Here is a 20,182-nt window from a genome sequence, read left to right as displayed (position 1 = left end):
GAGATGCCTATCTGCATTCTTTAGGCACCTAAATACATCTAGAAATCTGGTCTCAGTCCCTACAAAATTAATGCCCCAGCATGAGATTAGTGGTACAGCTTTTCCAGGAAGGACCATCTTCTGGTTATGACAGAAAGTCAAGACTTTGGCCTCTTGCGCTCATTAAGGGTCCCATAGCACCTTTTGAAAGTCTGAGGCTAGGACACAGCAGTTAATTTTAACTTGATGTGGATAACTTTTAGAGTTGGTAGAAATTTCAAACTAAAATTTTCAAAGCTAAATATGGCCTTTATTTAAAACACTTGTGGCAAAATTAATTTTTGGCCAAAAGGGAAGGGGAAGGAGGAGAAAAATAATCATTTCTTTCTAATCGACTCGTGAAAAATAGTAAATTTTTTGACCACCTCTACTAATTAGTTTGCTTAGCTAAATTTCTGCTACATTTTCACCTGAATGTAGTATGGTCCTTCCATTCCTGACTTAAGTTGCTGTGAGCTTTTCACACTGTTATTTTCCATCTCTGAAGTAGCTGGATTTCACTGTCAAGTGAGCCCTGAGCATGGAAAAATTGTAAAGTGCTTTGGGAATCTGTGGGATGAAACACACACTCTATAATTATGCTAATATAAAGTTAAATAATTCTGAACATATCTTTTTTAAAAGTTGAGGGATTGACATTCAGTACTGGTGATATAGTACATTTATTATTCACTTATGAAAAAAATGAAGTTACTTTATCGGCTAATGGAACAATCACGAATACATAAAGCTGTCTCATCTCATGTTCTTTCTATTTTTTTCCTTCATAGGAAAGTCAGCCCCAAATTTGGGAGTACTGTAGGTATTCATCTTCTGTTTAGAAATCAATGCACATTACTCTCTTATACATAGACAAGAACTAATGTAAAAACCTTCTAGTTCTGTACAATCTTAGAAATGTCACAGCTTAGAATCATAGAATATCAGGGTTGGAAGGGACCTCAGGAGGTCATCTACTCCAACCCCCTGCTCAAAAGCAGGACCAATCCCTGACTAAATCATCCCAGCCAGGGCTTTGTCAAGCCTGACCTTAAAAACTTCTAGGGAAGGAGATTCCCCCACCTCCCTAGGTAACGCATTCCAGTGTTTCACCACCCTCCTAGTGAAAAGGTTTTTTCTAATATCCAACCTAAATCTCCCCCACTGCAACTTGAGACCATTACTCCTTGTTCTGTCATCTGCTACCACTGAGAACAGTCTAGTGCCATCTTCTTTGGAACCCCCTTTCAGGTAGTTGAAAGCAGCTGTCAAATCCCCCCTCATTCTTCTCTTCTGAAGACTAAACATCCCCAGTTCCCTCACCCTCTCCTCATAAGTCATGTGTTCCAGTCCCCTAATCATTTTTGTTGCCCTCCGCTGGACTCTTTCCAATTTATCCACATCCTTCTTGTAGTGTGGGGCCCAAAACTGGACACAGTACTCCAGATGAAGCCTCACCAATGTCGAATAGAGGGGAATGATCACGTCCCTCAATCTGCTGGCAATGCCCCTACTTATACATCCCAAAATGCCATTGGCCTTCTTGGCAACAAGAGCACACTGTTGACTCATATCCAACTTCTCCTCCACTGTAACCCCTAGGTCTTTTTCTGCAGCACTGCTGCCTAGCCATTCGGTCCCTAGTCTGTAGCAGTGCATTGGATTCTTCCGTCCTAAGTGCAGGACTCTGCACTTGTCCTTGTTGAACCTCATCAGATTTCTTTTGGCCCAATCCTCCAATTTGTCTAGGTCCCTCTGTATTCTATGCCTACCATCCAGCGTATCTACCTCTCCTTCCGGTTTAGTGTCATCTGCAAACTTGCTGAGGGTGCAATCCACACCATCCTCCAGATCATTTGTGAAGATATTGAACAAAACCGGCACCAGGACCGACCCTTGGGGCACTCCACTTGATACCGGCTGCCAACTAGACATGGAGCCATTAATCACTACCCATTGAGCCCGACAATCTAGCCAGCTTTCTATCCACCTTATAGTCCATTCATCCAGCCCATACTTCTTTAACTTGCTGGCAAGAATACTGTGGGAGACCGTGTCAAAAGCTTTGCTAAAGTCAAGGAACAACAAGTCCACTGCTTTCCCTTCATCCACAGAGCCAGTTATCTCGTCATAGAAGGCAATTAGATTAGTCAGGCATGACTTGCCCTTGGTGAATCCATGCTGACTGTTCCTGATCACTTTCCTCTCCTCTAAGTGCTTCAGAATTGATTCCTTCAGGACCTGCTCCATGATTTTTCCAGGGACTGAGGTGAGGCTGATGGGCCTGTAGTTCCCAGGATCCTCCTTCTTCCCTTTTTTAAAGATGGGCACTACATTAGCCTTTTTCCAGTCATCTGGGACCTCCCCCGATCGCCATGAGTTTTCAAAGATAATGGCCAATGGCTCTGCAATCACATCCGCCAACTCCTTTAGCACTCTCGGATGCAATGCATCCGGCCCCATGGACTTGTGCTCGTCCAGCTTTTCTAAATAGTTCCGAACCACTTCTTCCTCCACAGAGGGCTGGTCACCTCCTCACCATGCTGTGCTGCCCAGGGCAGTGGTCTGGAAGTCTTGTTCGTGAAGACAGAGGCAAAAAAAGCATTGAGTACATAAGCTTTTTCCACATCCTCTGTCACTAGGTTGCCTCCCTCATTCAGTAAGGGGCCCACACTTTCCTTGACTTTCTTCTTGTTGCTAATATACCTGAAGAAACCCTTCTTGTTACTCTTAACATCTCTTGCTAGCTGCAACTCCGGGTGTGATTTGGCCTTCCTGATTTCACTCCTGCAAGCCCGAGCAATATTTTTATACTCATCCCTGGTCATTTGTCTTAATATCAATGAGCTTACTGTGCATGCCACAGTGAAATAAAACTAATGTTACCACTGTGCATACTTTATCAGTACATTTACAAACCATTCTTATCAGATGTCTTGCTTTGTTTGAACTATTAATTCCCAATTGATGGCCCTCATCCCTTCACAGACATAGGTGAATATTTGGACCCTGGCAAAGCCCTACTGAAATCAGTGGGTTGCCACATAGGTGCAGATATCTCCTTGACTTCATGTATTCAATTGCAGGATTTGGGTCTATATTAGCAGCTACCTTCTAGCCAGAAAATTCATTCACAAATGTGTTACTGATGTGTGTCACATGCACATTTTGCGGTAATAGTGACAATCTCCAGTGGGCAAATTTCTAGAGGGAAAGGAAAAAATCTGCAAAACTCAAGAGCCAAACACATCCATTACTAATTGTCTCCTGTAAAAGTTCTCGCTTCAGCTTATCAGTATGAAAACATTGAGTATATTCATAATTTTAAAGGTGTACATAATTGTGACATAGGGCATCCCTGTATTCACACCCTACACACTCCTGCAATGTGTAGTACAACTGTACAAAATATGCCATGTGAGGTATCTTATGAGGGCTAATAACATACTGGTTATTAATATCATGGGAAAATGCATGTGTTAACATCACATGTGAAGTTATGAATTCCCTCTGTATGAGGTTTATAGAACATGTTTAAGACCAGACAGACTAGCCTACGTAAAGGTAATTAAACATGGCTGTCCTAGATAAAGGAATATGGGTTTACCTCAATTTATTTATGTATTAGAAATAAACAAAGCTATGGAGCTAAACCAAAGGGGGTTATCCTGATCCTGAACTCGAGAGACAGAGAATTAATATGGCTCCTGCAGCGCAGAGAGGCACAGGAGGCTGTAGCTACAGGAGGCCTTTCTGACGTGTAAGACAGACAATCCCTTTGGGAACATAAAGCACACAGAGTGCCTCCAAATTTATCCTTCACCTTAGGAGACAAAGGATCCAAGTGATTTGATCTCTGTGATGGGGCCTGGCCAGGCCAATCAATAAATTCTGGAAAGGAGACTTTGGGTGAGCGAAACCATCTTGAACAAAGATTATCTTCCTAGATTGTTTTAAACTTTTAGATGTGTGGGTTTTTTCACTTTTATTTGCTTGTAACCATCTCTACCTTGATCTTTTTTCACTTGGTATTGCTTAATCCATGCTCTTTTATTAGTAAACTCATTTTACTTTTACTAATAAACCAATTTAGTGCTGTGTTTGAAGGGAAAGCTGTACTTACCCCAATTAAATTAATAAGCTGTGATGTACTGATTCTTTAACAGAGCGGTGAACTTAATATCTTCTATGACTGCTCAGTGGAAGGGCATGTGCAGTTCAGAGAAACATCTCTGAGGAACTTGTGGGATGACATTTGGTGAGGTTTGGGCTTTGAGAAGTTTGCAGGTGAGGATGACAGATTAGTGTAGCAGGTAGCCTACAGTCTAATCTCCAGCAAAACACTCTCTTGCTGAGGCAAAGAGGTAACACAGTGGCTCACAGGTCTAGGGAGCGCTTGCAGTGTGTTACAATAATATAACCTACTAGCTGAAATAAGGATATATAACCCAGACTCAGCTGAAGAGCTTTCTGTATTGCTGAGCTAGGTATGCCATTGCGTTTTCCTTACCTTATGTAAAGCACATCAATACTTGGAAACAGCATTTCGGAGTCAGAGTGGTAGCCGTGTTGGTCTGTATCAGCAAAAGCAACGAGGCCATTTCAGAGGTTAAAACTCAGGGGAAAGGTGGTGGATTTCATTATCTTTTCAATTATCTGTATTAAAAAAGTAGTGCTATAGCAAACTATCCGGACAGGTCTGCTTGTTCATGTTACATCTTTGTATTTCTCATGGGAACAATCAGCATTCCCTATCCACATCCCATTACTACTTTTCCCTGTTCAAGAAACAGCCTAACTACCTTTGTCTTTCTAATTCCACCTAGACCTTACTTAGACTGAAAAAAATTATTATTTTCTTCATCCTCAAAGGTCTTTCTTTTTCATAGTTAAAGAGTAATGGAGCTTGTGAGACCTCTTGGATTTTATGTAGGCTTAGTGATTGTCATGGTTTAAACACCACTTTTAAAAATCTAGATGGTCCTAAAAGTGACACTTTGATACCCTTAGAAGATGGAAATGACTGTGCTCAATTTAATATTATTAGAAAGGGAAATATCAATTTTAACTATAGATACTCTGCCTTAAAAGCAGTAATTCCAACAATGACACCATTAAGTCATCTAGAACAAAATCTTGATCTCCCCTTGCCAAAATATTACACTTCCATTTCAAGACAAAATTTGTCATTCTTCCAGCTATCATGATATTCACACAATCATCAGATCACCGACACAAATTTAGAAATAGCCCAATGCATTAGAGGAAGCAAGGACTTGAGTCAGAAATATTTTTTGTCCAACTCCAAGCTTAATTCAGGTTAGCTCAGGAAGTACATAAAAAACACACTCTATATAGGACACTGACTTCTGATATTCTTCTTACACAATCACAGCATGCATAGGAAACTGGAGTTGCAGATAGCTTTCTTGTACATGGGCTGAACATCTTTCTATCTCAGGTACTCATGTGGCCCCCTGTCACCATAGTATCGGAGCACCGCACAATCTTTAATGTCATTATCCTCACAATAACCCTCTGAGGCAGGGAAGTGCAATTGCCTGCCTCTCTGTACCTTGTTGTAGCTTTTTTCCAGGACTCAGGAAGGGGAGGGTTCCTGTGCCCATATGAGACCCAAGTCTGAAATTCCATGTCTTCATTCAACCGAAACTCTCACTGAGTAAGAACTTCAGGACTGGGCCCAACGATAGTACTGGGATGTGGAAAATACACCCACACATTTCCGAGACCTCTCAGTGTAAGCAGAGTCTACTGAAATCTTCCCTGACAGCTAGCTGGGAAGGGGAGAGCAATCTGCATTTACATGAACACACCTACTCTGCTTAGATATTCAACACATAAAGCAGTGTGCTGCTCAAAGTGATCAACTTTGGCTAGTGTTTGGTTACAAATCACCTTAGTATTGAATGCAGTACCAGTGCAATGCTGTTACCAATGTTGGAATTATTGTGAATAATGGGGAGCAGAACTGTGCTTAACTGGTCCCAAATGAGGGGGGTCACTCTCAGCTGAAAAGACCTCATTAAGTCAGGGGCTCGAATGCCAGAGCCCTGTGAAAGGTAAGAGGGGTGGGGATAGATGTTACAGCCAGGAGGTTGTGACCTCTCCTCAAGGGTTCTCACTAGTGGTTTAACCTGTTCCTCCCCACTGCTCAAAGAAAGAGCTAAATAGGCTTCAACAGGAACTTATTTTGTTATTTTAAATGTTCAGTCACTGAGAACTGAAATCACTTGTGGTAGGGCCATGTTTCTGCCCAGCCTGCAAAAGCCTGAAAACCCCTAAGAGATTGATGTGCAGAGATCACAGCAGAGAGGCAGGTGACTGACAGTCAGCTGGTGAATGAGCGGCCAGCAGGACAGCTGGTGGAGAGATGCAGCCAGCGGCCAGCAGGGTGGCAGGCAAGTGCCCAAACAGCGGCATGCATAAGGTGCCTCCTTACCTCCACCCAGGATGGGAGGTGAACTCTGCAGATGCACCTCTGAACTCTGGGTCTGCACTGATCAAGGACAGCAACTGTGAGTGGGGAGCAGAGAAGGGACGGGCATGTTAAAGGGACTTTGGGGTTGCCGGACTTAAGAACCTGAGGGGAAAAGGACACTGCCCAACTTACTTGGGAGCGGGTCTTTTGCTTATAGTTTGTTTATGAGCCCTGTTTGTGATTTTTTTCCCAAATTAATGCTGAATTACTTCCCTCCTTTTATTAAAAGTTTCTTTTCTACACTCGGAAGAAGTGGGGAAGTATTGCCTCTCAGAGGTGCCTTTGGGGTGGTGTGTAATTTTCCCAGGTTACTGGGTGGGGGCTCAAGATGATTCTGTGTTGTGTCGATGGAAAGGAACCCCTAGATATTGAACCCAACCCTGGTTGCTGCTGGCTCCGCCTGGCAGGAGGATTACAGCAGCTCTTGCTGAACTCATTGGAACCCAGCACTTTGGTGCTCCCACACCATCTTGCAAAAGAAGCAAAGCTTACTGCCACCACTTCATCCTCCCACTTATGATAGTTACTTTAGCTGCTACAGAATGTCTGTCTCCTTTGCATGACAAAAGGAGCTTATTCACTTATTTTTAAATGACTTACATGAAAATAAGATCCTTATTAAAGTTCATCCATTGCTGCTCCTATTACCCACCCAAAAGTCCACTTCCTATGTTTGTGCCATAACATCCACAGTGACTAATTGTGATATCACACACAGAGGCTGTGATTTCAGATGGGAAATAATCCAGAGGAACAGGTTAATGCCTCAGAAACAACAATCCATTTGTCATGCATGTGGATTGGTGTGTGTTTTGGGGTGGGGGGGGTGAAGCAAAAGAGGATGAGAGTGAAAAATCAGTTCAGAAAATGTTGAGTGGGATTTTTCTTAGGTAGACTGTTCATCAAATTTACCTTAAGGCATCAGTAGGTCTGTAGGTCTCACCCATTAGAATATTGGGCTATTTACCCAAATGACACAATGTGGCCTGTTTTATTTCTGTTTCAGAAAGGCAAATGACACAACCGCATTTGTGTTCGAATCAGAGCAAAGACTGATTGATGGAGCTTTGAGGATGATCCCTATTTTTAACTCAGGCCAAGGATAGTCTTGCTTTTATGAGCACTGAATTCTCTCTCAATTGACCAAATACCCATCACACTAGAAAGTTGTTGTTGGTAAGGGTTTTTCAGTAATGCTACTCCCCTGATCTCCCTCCAGTGGTGTGGAAAACAGCTCGGCTGCTATTTTTGATTATCTGACACATATATTGTAATTGCCACTTGAGGTCAACCACATCAGGGTCCCATTGTGTGAGGTTCGGTACAAACATAGGAAATGACAGAGTGTGTGGGGGGGAGGATTCATCACTGTTACAGAAAGTGTGATAGAGGCAACAGCCCAATCAATAGAGCCTAAATGCTTTTGTGGATCTGGGCTGATGTTCCACCAGGTGCGTGCTATTCCTCGTTTAACCACATTGAAGACAGTTCTGTCCCATCAGCATTAGCAGTCATAATGCATTCAACAATCAACACCAATTGAGGAAGGTTCAGGAGGAATCTATTGCTAAGAATTGGCAAGTAATGGGTTGTCATACAAGTGTGAGAATTTAATGGTTATAAACATGAGCATATCGGTGACTAGAGATGGTAGTAATGCTCACTGCAGAGCTGGGCAATTCACTTTAGTTAGGATTTGAATACCTTTTACTTCTACTGCCTAAAACCTCAATTTCCACAGAGAGAAAAACCTATTTTCTAACCAGCTATTGTCTGGTTTTTGTAATATGGAAAAAAATATCCACTAGGGACAAGGATGAGACCAAACTCATTTTCATATCTCCCCCCCCACCCCCCTCCAAACTTCTAACTTTATTGAAACTGTTCAATCATCCTCAGTGCCAGTATCTCTCATTATAAGACATACATGAAGAATGCAAGGCTATCAGGGTGGAGATCACTAGAAAACTGCGCAAGGGATGTTCTCTAAATTCATAGTCTCCCAAATAAGTAAATCTTGCTGTGGGGGAGTTCAAAGTTTAGAAAGAGGTTATGATTTTTTACGTTTGAGAGGTAGTAGTACCTTGCTGTGCCCTGCAGCAGTCAGTGACTCTGCCCTGAGTCTTTGTCATGCTGAAAATAAAGAACGTTGTTTAAACGGAGTTGGTTGGCTGCCTGTGAACATCTTTTTGCTCTGCAGCAGGCTGGGAAAACACTGCACTACTTCTGAAGATTACCACACTTGGTCAAAATGAAGGACAAAAGGCTAGCTTATTCTCTTTCCTTGTGGGGCTACACTTCTTTCTTTTCTATAATTAGGCCCCGGGTGTAGTTGAAAACCTGACTAACGCTCAAAAGGCAAATAAACTACTTCTGTTGTCTTTTGTAAAGATGGTATCAGTATAATTATTTTATTCTGCCATTCAAATAACTGTTCAGCTGATCTTTGTTAGATACTGCACATTCCTTCTACCTATAAAAACACATCTGAAATCACAGTGGACTTCTTCAAATCATGTCATTATTATTTGTAACTGTTAAAGATTTAAAAATGGAATAGCTACATCACCTGACTAGGACAATGAAACAACATCTCTTACATTGAAACAAATCTATTTACTCCAATAAGTAGCCAACAAAAATGATGCTTATAGAAAGCAGAGCTGAGAGAATATTCAGATACATTAGTGACTATTAAACAGAATGAACTTCAATTTGTGATTAAACAGAACTCACTGTGGGAGAAGCAGCTATGGTAACTAGATAATCAAACCAGGAAACATAAACAATGACATGTGACCCAGGTAACCATTCAGATTGGCCATCCCATTCTCAATATTTAATACTCAAAGATATAGGAAAAAATAGTCAATTGCTAACAGCAATCATATTTTTCAAAAGTCGGTTTGCGGACAGTTCTAGAGAACTAGTTTCACTGAATAAATTGTTCTTTAAAAGTTATTCACCTGCCTCTATTCAAGATGGGCAGTGCCTAGAATCACATGTGCATGACTGAAACTGTTACCTGGGGTTTCTTCTAGCTATGGTCCCAGTTGCCATGTTTGGCCCTGGATCTGAACTTCTGCAAAGTTCACGGGTGATCAGATTCTGCCTTTTGGATCAGCCTACCATGGAGACATACATAGCAGCCCTGAATTCAGATCTAAGAAAATATAATTTGTCTAATCACCCCTATCCCTATATGGAATTAGCAAAAGTTAAATGTTAAAGTATCCTGTGTACAAGTGCTAATACAGTTAGTCAGTATGTGTATAAACCATTCATGCCATTTTTTTCCTCTTTCTTCCCCTACATCTCTCTTGTTTTGTTTATAGGCTGACCCCAATTTGTTGTCTATATTTACAGCTAAACTGTGGTCAGTACAGGTGCAACTAAACTGACTGACAACAAAGGGGTGCTGAAGAAGTTCTCGCCTCGGATGGACAAGGCCTCACTTTCACATGAGCAGACACACTATTCTGGTTATTCCATTTTATCTTATGTCCCAAAACATTAGTTAAATCAATCACATCATGAGTTTGTGGGATGAAGAGAGAGAACTGACTGGAGCAATTCACAGAGGAAAATCAGCCAACTGTGTAACTATTTCAGGACTTGGAAATGAAGTTAAGATGGAAAGGCTTAGGTTCCAGCTGTTGTTCCTCTGTGGACCATTTCAAATCCCAGAAGAAAACAGCTTTATGAAAATTCATCTTTTGGAAGAAGTTGTAGAGAGAGAGAAATACTATATTCTGTATAATAAATTATAAAAGGTGTGGAGATAACATAACATAAGACCCAGGGGTCACCCAATGATATTCATAGGTAGCAGATTTAAAACAAACGAAAGGAAGTACTACTTCACACAATGCACAGTCAACCTGTGAAATGGGACTTTGTGAAGGCCAAAAGTATAACTGGGTTCAAAAAGAATTAGAGAAATTCATGTAGGATAGTTCCATCGGTGGCTATTAGCCAAGATGGTCAGGAATGCAATCCCATATTCTGGGTGTCCCTAAGTCTCTGACTGCCAGATGCTGGGACTGGGCAACAGAGGATGGATCATTTGATGGTTGCTCTATTCTGTTCATTCCCTTTGAAGCAGGGATGCCTAACCTATGGCCTGTGGACTATACACCCACCAGAGCATTTCATAAGGCCCGATGCCTGCTTCAACACAATAAACTAACAGCCCATTCATTTGTGTTTTGTCATCATGTTTATATCATTGTAGCTTACACTGTCTAAATAGACAATATTGTTCATAGTTTGTCTTCTATCTAAATATATACAAAACAAGCTGAACTTAAAATATAAATCAATAGAGGTGACTTTAAATCATATTAAAATAGGTAGAATCTGTTTCTCCCACACAAGTTTGTGCTTAGATACATGTGGCCCTCCTATGTAATAAGGGTAAGCATCACTACTTTGAAGCATCTGGCACTGGCCACTGTCGGAAGACAGGATACTGGGCTAGATGGACCATTGGTCTGACCCAGTATGGCCATTCTTATGTTCTGCTACTGTGCATCTAAAATTCTTTTTCAAACTCTGCCTATTGTTCTCTATTTTTCATCACATGATGCACATTATCAGTAAATGAAATGAATGGCTACTGTACTTTAGCATTCCACCTGCGCACTATTTTCATTTGGATAACTTATTTTCTGGGTTATTAAGATTAAGACATCAAGGTTCCTTCCCCACTCTGAACTCTAGGGTACAGATGTGGGGACCTGCATGAAAACCCCCCTAAGCTTATTTTTACCAGCTTAGGTTAAAACTTCCCCAAGGTACAAACTATTTTACCTTTTGTCCCTGGACTTTTTTGCTGCCACCACCAAGCATCTAACAAATATAACAGGGAAAGAGCCCACTTGGAAATGTCTTTCCCCCCAAAATCACCCCCAAGCCCTACACCCCCTTTCCTGGGGAAGGCTTGATAAAAATCCTCACCAATTTGCATAGATGAACACAGACCCAAACCCTTGGATCTTAAGAACAATGAAAAAGCAATCAGGTTCTTAAAAGAAGAATTTTAATTAAAGAAAAAGTAAAAGAATCACCTCTGTAAAATCAGGGTGGCAAATACCTTATAGGGTAATCAGATTCAAAACATAGAGAATCCCTCTAGGCAAAACCTTAAGTTACAAATAGACACAAAAAACCGGAATATACATTCCATACAACTTATTTTATCAGCCATTTAAACAAAACAGAATCTAACACATATCTAACTAGATTGCTTACGGACTTTTTACAGGAGTTCTGACCTGCCTTCCTGCTCTGGTCCTGGCAAAAAAAACCCACAGAGACAGAGAGAACCCTTTGTTTCCCCACCCTCCAGCTTTGAAAGTATCTTGTCTCCTCATTGGTCATTTTGGTCAGCTGCCAGCAAGGTTGTCTTAGCTTCTTAACCCTTTACAGGTGAAAGGGTTTTTCCTCTGGCCAGGAGGGATTTAAAGGTGTTTACCCTTCCCTTTATATTTATGACAGCACATAATTAATAAAGCTGCCCAGAATGGGCTGAGTTGAATTCAGATGATGGAAAGCACTGCCATTTCTATCAAGTATGAAGCATTCAAGCTTTGAAAGATGAAAGACAGTCTGAAAAATCCAAGTTTGAGTTCAAATCTAGGGGTTGGAGCACTGATGTTCTCCAGAAAACTACTCCCCAAGTCTACGTAGAAGACTAGGTGCCAAGAGAAATTAGGGGGAAACAAGGCTTATACCTCTACCTGATTTCAGAACAATGAAAGATTAAGAACTTTCCAAACACATTTTTGAATAACAAAACTAGTACTATTATAAAGCAAAAAACTGCAGATATGTATGATTTAGCTTTTTAAAAAAAATCTAAACCACTTCCACATCTATTTATATTTTAGCTGTTAGAGGTCTTGACCACAAGTACTTAATGCTGGGCAAACACATAAGAGCCCCAAAGAGTTTTCAGTCTAAATACAAAAGGTGAAAGGAAATATTCTCCTCCTTATAGAGGGAGAAACCGAGGCACATATTCAAAGACTTGCCCGAAGTCATGTTGAAAGTCTGTGGCACAGTCAGGATCTGAACCCACCTAAATCCCATTAAGTGCCTTCATCATCCCTCCTCTCACGTAGTAAGAAATACAGTAAAATATTTAATTAGGAAAAATAAAAATGTCACCTTTGATTGAAAGTCTCTTTTATTTGAAATGGTGTATTTTAAAATGAAAAGAATTTGGGAACTTTCATTCCCTCTTGATAGACACATCACCTTCCCTCTTTGGCACTAGCTTCCATTCATAGCCTGTGAATCCTGAGTTTGAAGTTTACATCATATTGCAAAGCTTTTCCTCTTCATGCAGGTCAAACATTGTTTTGTTTCTGGTTCATTGGTAGTTGCCTTTAATATAAGGTGGGACAGTTTGTGGGCTCTGTATGTTTAATAAATATGATCTATTGACTACAACAGTAAGTTGCCATTGGATAAGACAGTAAGTAAAGGTACAATATATTAAACAAATCATGACAATCTGAATCAGTTCTCCTATCTTCTGAACAATGTAGCACTGAGTCTTAGACTGGGTGAAATTTAGTCTGCATGAGGCCTATTCACCTGTTAAATTCCACCTACCCAGAGGGCTTCACATGGCCTTAAGTAGGGTGTAGGCTTTGCCCATGTCCTCTGAACAGAAGTAAACTTCAGGCACTGCTGCAAGTAAATTCTGTGTGACCTTTTTTAAAAATTTATGTCACTCCATTTAAAATGGTATTGACAAGAAAGTAAAAAAGTGGAGGGAAGTGCCTAAATCTCATTGGCTTTAAAGGGGACTTAAACACCTAATTCATTCAGGTGCTTTTGAAAAGTTTATCCTGTATACAAAGTAATGTGCTTTTTTTTCAGGTGCTTACAATTTTATAACTGAAATTATTCTACAGAAGGAACAAGAGAGAGAGCAATAGGAACTACTGTTATGATCTGAGCCTTAGTCCATTCTGGCCTTATCAAGCCTGTTCTCCTGGATAACACAGGCAAAAGAATTTCACACAGTAATTCCTGAATCAAGATGACATCTTGTAGTTGAACCAAAGAATAGTTTTTAGACAGACATCAAATTAGATCCGTTACCAGCACTGCTTCTTCCTGTCATCCCCTGGAGCCATTTTAAAAATAAAGCGAATGTGGTTTAAAATCTTTTAAGCATTTTCAGTTTCCCTTTGCACTTGGACCTTTTAGTGCAAAAGGAAGAGAGCGCAGGTGTTCACACTCAAAAAGTAGAAAAGAGTTTGTTACTACTGAACAGCAGAAGTGTTCATTTCCAGTTTAATTTGCAATAATGTAGAGGTGCTTGAGGTAAATAAAACAATTCTCAGGAGACTGACCACCCATGTGCTTAACGGAGTTCATCTTGTTGTAAGATGGAGCAAAATTTTACATGGTATCATAACTGGTAGGACTTTGCGACAATTCACACACAGTTATTTTCTGAATGAGAAAGAGTCCTCATTCTCCCTTGCTTTGCACCTTGTGTAGCAGCCACTTACCTCAACTCAGAACATCAGTGTAAAATGCTATAAGTGTGCAAGGCATGGAGAATAAGGCCCTGAAAGTTTAAGGACAAGTATCTGCAGCAGAGCTGCTAATCCCCCTTGAAAGGATAGGCTCATGTCCAATTACAGTTTTTTCAAGGCAGCTGGGAAAGCCATTATATCCAAGGGCAATCAGAATGGTGCAGCAGTGATAATCCTGAAAGCATTAGGAAATCTTTGATTAAATGATATATTGGGCAAAGAATAAAATTGCTTCTCTATCTGGAAGGCTGCTTGGTTGGTTTTTAATTAAAATGAATTAATATGGTGTTCTCATTTGTAAAATCAAAATGAAAGGGGAAAAAAATAAAGCAACGGCATTTAAGTCAGGAAAACACCCATTGATTTTTTTTTCTCTTTTGCCTGATTGTTGCTGCTCTGTTATGAAATCCCTTTGTTTCCTAGTGTAATCGGGTTGATTAAAATCCTGTAAAGAATTAAACTGCTGCACAGACTTCCAAACCTACACTGGAATGTCTCTTCTCCAATGTGTGCACATTGTCTTTTCAACTGCTTTGTTTTAAATTATTCTTTTCCCTTCATTGCCTCTGAAATCCCATTACTAGATTTATTAAACCAAAGCCGAATAAGTGCATGGATAAAGACACACCGATTGCCTCAACACATGTTGTTCTTGCAAAGATGACTGTGCTTGCATTTCTAAACTGCTGGCTGCTGCTGAACTGCAAACAAAACCAGTAATAAAATAAAGCCTTGCTGAACTAAAAGAAAATGCCATATTTTCCCTCTGTGAAACGCTGAATAGTTATTATGGTCCAGACCAGCTAGTCCAGACTAAGGGACAAAGCGTTGCAGCATGACTCTAGAGCTACCCAGGAGGCTTCCCAGTGCTCCGGGGGGGAACTGAACCGTGCTGGGTCTATACCTGTTGCCTTGTATATGCTGCCATGCACTGGAGAGAGAAGGTGGGTGGGGTAATATCTTTTATTGGCCCAACTTCTGTTGGTGAGAGAGACATGCCGCACGGCTCTCAAAAGCTGCTCTCTTGCCAGCAGAAGTTGGGCCAATAAAAGACATTGCCTCACTCACCTTGTCTGTCTAATATCCTGGGACCAACATGGCCGCAGCAATGCACTAGCACAGCTGAACCACTGCATGAGTTGGTGGGGGGGTGGACACAAGTCCACTTCCAGAGATACTAAGGTCAGAAGGGACCATTATGATCGTCTAGTCCGACCTCCTGCACAACGCAGGCCACAGAATCTCACCCACCCACTCCTGCGATAAACCTCTCACTTATGTCTGAGCTATTGAAGTCCTCAAATCGTGGTTTAAAGACTTCAAGGAGCAGAGAATCCTCCAGCAAGTGACCCGTGCCCCATGCTACAGAGGAAGGCGAAAAACCTCCAGGGCCTCTTCTACTTCCCCTCCACTCTCTACTGCCCCTTGTCGTAATCTGTGTGGGGGAGGAGGTGGGAGAACACAGCAGTTCTATGGATCCCGCTACACCTTGCCTGCTGGAAGTTATTGTACGGCGCACCTAACTCCCTTGCCAATGTACAGGAGAGGCTATAAATTAGGCTCTAAAATAGTATTAAAGCATTTTGACCATTTTCTTTATCCCTGAGCTTTAGGCAATCTTTCAGCTATGCTGGGCTCAGGCCATTGAGTTTCTCAAAGGTGAAGACCTTTAACTTGACTCAGTATTTTATGGGAAGCTAGTGCAGAGAGGGGAGGATAGGATGATGTTCTTGCAGTAGCCAGTGTTGCTGAGGAGACGTCCTGCATCATTCTGGATCAGTTGGAACATCCTAAAGTTGGAATATCCCTGATCGATTCATGCCCAAGCATTTGTAAGGGAATGCCTATGGTGGCTAACTTTGCTATCCTCAAAGAGTGATAACCTCCCACTTAATTCTGTGGGAGCAAAGCTAGGTCAGTGCTGAGCCCTTTTGAAAATCCCATCCATACTGTAGAGATAGGATAGGATTTTCACAAGCATCTAAGAGAGTGGGATACCCTGAATCCTATTACAAGTAGAAGTTGAGCACCTAACTCCACTAACTACCTTTAAAATTTCCAGCCATAGTCTAAGCAACTCATTCTGATCTCAGTCATGTGTGCACCAGCTTGCGCTATGTAGCCATTGCTATGGTAGTAACGTCCAATGGTAATAAAGGGTGTAAGATTGTTTCGGTCACACATCAATGGGTATCTCTTGTATTCTAACTGAATATTGCCTACACGCTCTAGTAATGTATGACTCCATCATGTGCTAATTTTACTAAACTGTAGTTGTATCATGCTCCCATATTAATACCCATACCAAATTCTAAATGTTCAGATGGGAGTGCTTCTCAGCTTTGGAGGAATTCTTCACCCAGTAACTTTGTGCGCTCAAATATTCAGTTCCAAAAACCTAAAGTCAAGCAAAATAGACAATACTACAGTCATCAACAATACAAACCTTTTTCATAAGGAGCACGGGTTTCAATTATGTCACCATAAATAAGTTCTGCTAGGACATGCCTGAGGGAAGTGAAGGGATTAATTTAAATTATATAGTTTCCAATATAGCCTCTGATGCTATTTAGTTTAAATTTACCAGACTCCCTAGCAGCAGACTATGTACATTACAAGTCTTACTGAGTGCCCCAGTTGGGTTAATTTTTGTGCAGCAATCTGGAATGTGGGCAATAAACTGTCTATTACTCTTATGTCTTTGGTTTTGATGTGGGAAATTAATGACAGTATTTTTATGCGGGAATCTTTTAATGGCTATCATGAACGACAAACCTGGTTAAAGTTGATAGGTGTTTTAAGCACCCTTCATTCAGGCAACATGGAAGGCACAATTAAATGCCCTTTTGCGGGGGTGATAGATGAAAAAATAGAAGCCACCATCCATAGCCTGGACAGCATGTCAGGGTCTGAGACGGTAAGCCATGTGGACCGAGGGACTTCCATGGGGACTGACTGCCAAGGCAAGGGGGATTGCTTGCTTGCATGCATGTCCCTGTATTTGTAAGAGAGCACAACCAGAGAACCAGCATACAGTGAGAGAAGTGGTGGAGAGCATGGCCATGTGGGGGAGCAGAGAAAGAAGACCCTGGAGCACAGGATTTGCTGGAAATGCAGACTTGGAAATTGTAAACAAGGAACCTACTTCCTGTTTGTTCTTACTATGTTCATGGAAACAAGACTTTGTGCATTCCTTGTAAACAAACAGGATTGCACCAAAGAAATACCTGACTTGGTTCTCCTCCTAACCTGACCAGGTGCCATTATTGGCTAACCACGTGGGCCAAAAAATGGCAACATTATAGTCTAACGAACATTTTTTTAAAAAATCTCTGGTATAAATTGATTTGTCTTCCACGGTTAAGAAAAAAATATTTTATTCAACACTTTGAGCACTTTTAGAGCTTCCAAGTGACAGGATATATTATATGCTTCTACATTTAAACCTCTGCTGCTTACTGGACCAACTAGCATCATAGACCACCCAATATTAACCATCACTGTCATTTCACATAGGACCTGGTTACTAATCTAAAATTTGGGGTAAAAAATGACTAAAATCTACTTTTGAAACTTTTTCTTTGTTATTTATACAAGGCTGACTTTTTTACTCTCTGCCCGTCCAAAAGATCAGTTCAAAAAGCAGCTAGGGACTGATGAATTTCCACATCACATTTTCTGAAGCCGGTCTTCATTCACCTCAAACCAACTGCTATATAAAAATATATATTCTAATAAAAAAAATCCAAATAATGGTCTTCCTGCTGGGACTGCTTATGGATGATTAATACCATACCATAACTGTTTCTGTGATCAGATTACTGTAACACATTGCCTAGATTCTTTTCAACTACTAGCTTTGATACAGTTAATAAAATATGGTGCTGTGTTGGCAGAATTGCTTGGGAATCTCTCATTTTCGTTTTTTAAAAAATAAATCTCAAATTTAAAACTTGATAAAATTATCGGCTTCCTGAGGCAGGCTCCTACCATGCCAGATAAGCGGTGGATTGCTCAAGGCATTTTTAATCATTGTTTTGCATGGAGAGGGATGTTCCTGCCTCTTGGAAGCTCAGCAAATCAGGTAGTTTGTCAACTGTAAGGGCCCTAATCCTGTATCAATATCTGGTGGTGCGCATCCTGGTGTGCGTGCAAGGATCCATTGAAAGGTGTCTTGCTCACCAAAAGCTCACAGACTATCCCCAGCAATCTGTTTCCAAACATACGTTATATTTTTATTGTAATTTAACTATTCTCTTTTGACTGCAAAGTAGACCTATATGGGATCTAGATCAAACAATAGAAAAGGGAAAAATCTGAGTATGGGTCACAACTGATCATATTAAAAACATTTTGGAAACATGCTATCGAAGTGGAGAAGGACACAGTGAATTAGTCTAAGTCACTTTTTTTTAAATCCTGAGTTCATAGAATCATAGAATATTAGTGTTGGAAGGGACCTCAGGAGTTTTGCCCCAGATCCCTAAATGGACCCCTCAAGGATTGAACTCACAAGCCTGGGTTTAGCAGGCCAATGCTCAAACCACTGTTGTTGCATCTTGTTTTAAATTAGGCCCTGATCCTGTAAATATTCATGCTATGAACTTGGTAGCACGACACAGGCATAGAAAGCTGTATGGCAGTGCACGTGTGTGTCTGCAGGGACTGGAACCCTAGACTAAGATTCAGGCAGACTAAGATTCACACTACCATGTGAGTTAGCACCGAGCACAATGGGGGGCTGATCCTGATTGGAGCCTCTGGGCACTACCATAAAAAAACTAATAGTAGCCTTGAAATCCTGGTACCACATAGCCATGGAGCCACGCATGCTCCTTATTACATTTTGCAAATCTTAGATATTACAAATAGGACATTTTATCATTGAAAATAGTCAGATCCCAAACACCTTTGGCTGTAAAGCACACAGGAAAATTCTTAATCAATATGGCTTTTTTATTCATTGATTGCACTTAAAACAGGGAATACAATAGACTGACCAGCAAAATGAAAAAACATAATCAGAAAAGGCTTTTTAAGTCAGAGGCTCTGCCTCTTGAGTCATCGGATTTCAATATTTCTTTTGAGATAATTATATATTTCACAGTAATTTAATATATAATATACCTTTGATATGCGTGACCAGTTGAACAATACTTCATGAAAAATTATACATAACTTTCTAAATATTTTATAAATCAGATATTTAGCAAATACATTTTATTCCTAATTTTAGAATGTAAAAGTTCACCCACGCAAGGTGAAAGATGGATTTTTTATATGTGTTGGGTTTAAACTAACCAACCATTCTCTACTCCAGCTCCAAGTGCAATCATTTATACACCAGAGTAACTTTACATGGGTGATTAGTACAATTGTGTCTTCACTGGGACTACTCATGTGTGATGCTACTCGTGCACATAACACCCTGCTCCTGCAAAGGCTAATGCACATGCATCACTTTGCACACTGAGTAATCCCAGAGAGATCAATAGAACTTCTCAGTGTATGTAAAATTTAAGGTGTGCACAAGTCTTTGCAAGATCTGGGACTAATTCTTTTCAAAGATCACAGCCCAAATGTGCACTTGCAAAAAAACGTTTGTTTTGGTTTTTCATGGAACAAAAGAAAATCTCTTCAAATTCACACATTACAAAACATTCTGCATGTGCATTGTACATGGCAATTTCTTCCACTTATCCTGACCTGGAGCCTAACGTTTGAACATTGGACAAACAAACATATTAAGAATGATATTCATTTAAAGTAAAAAGAACACTAATAGGACCTCTTCCATCCTTCCCAGCACTGGAAAGTATAGTAACATCTGTTGGTGAGAGAAATGCACCGATTTTTCAATATTCTCCAAAAACTTACCCAAAAGTGCAATTTAGAAGCTGCAGGAGCGAAATATGTTTGATAAAGTCATTTGGCAGGATAGACACAGTTGGTGGACTGACAATATTACACTTGTGATAGCAAGACACCGGTGATACACAGGCACAATAGGAAAGCAGATCAGAGCTATAAAAGGGACTACTGAGATAGTGGTAGTGAGAAGAGACTTCATGAGGCATTATTATGATTTGAATTATCTTTGGTTAAC

This window comes from Eretmochelys imbricata, chromosome 1 (genome assembly GCF_965152235.1).
Source record: "Eretmochelys imbricata isolate rEreImb1 chromosome 1, rEreImb1.hap1, whole genome shotgun sequence".
In the NCBI taxonomy this organism is placed as follows: domain Eukaryota; kingdom Metazoa; phylum Chordata; order Testudines; family Cheloniidae; genus Eretmochelys; species Eretmochelys imbricata.
The sequence above is the reverse complement of the archived record's forward strand: the minus strand, read 5'-3'. Positions refer to the sequence as shown.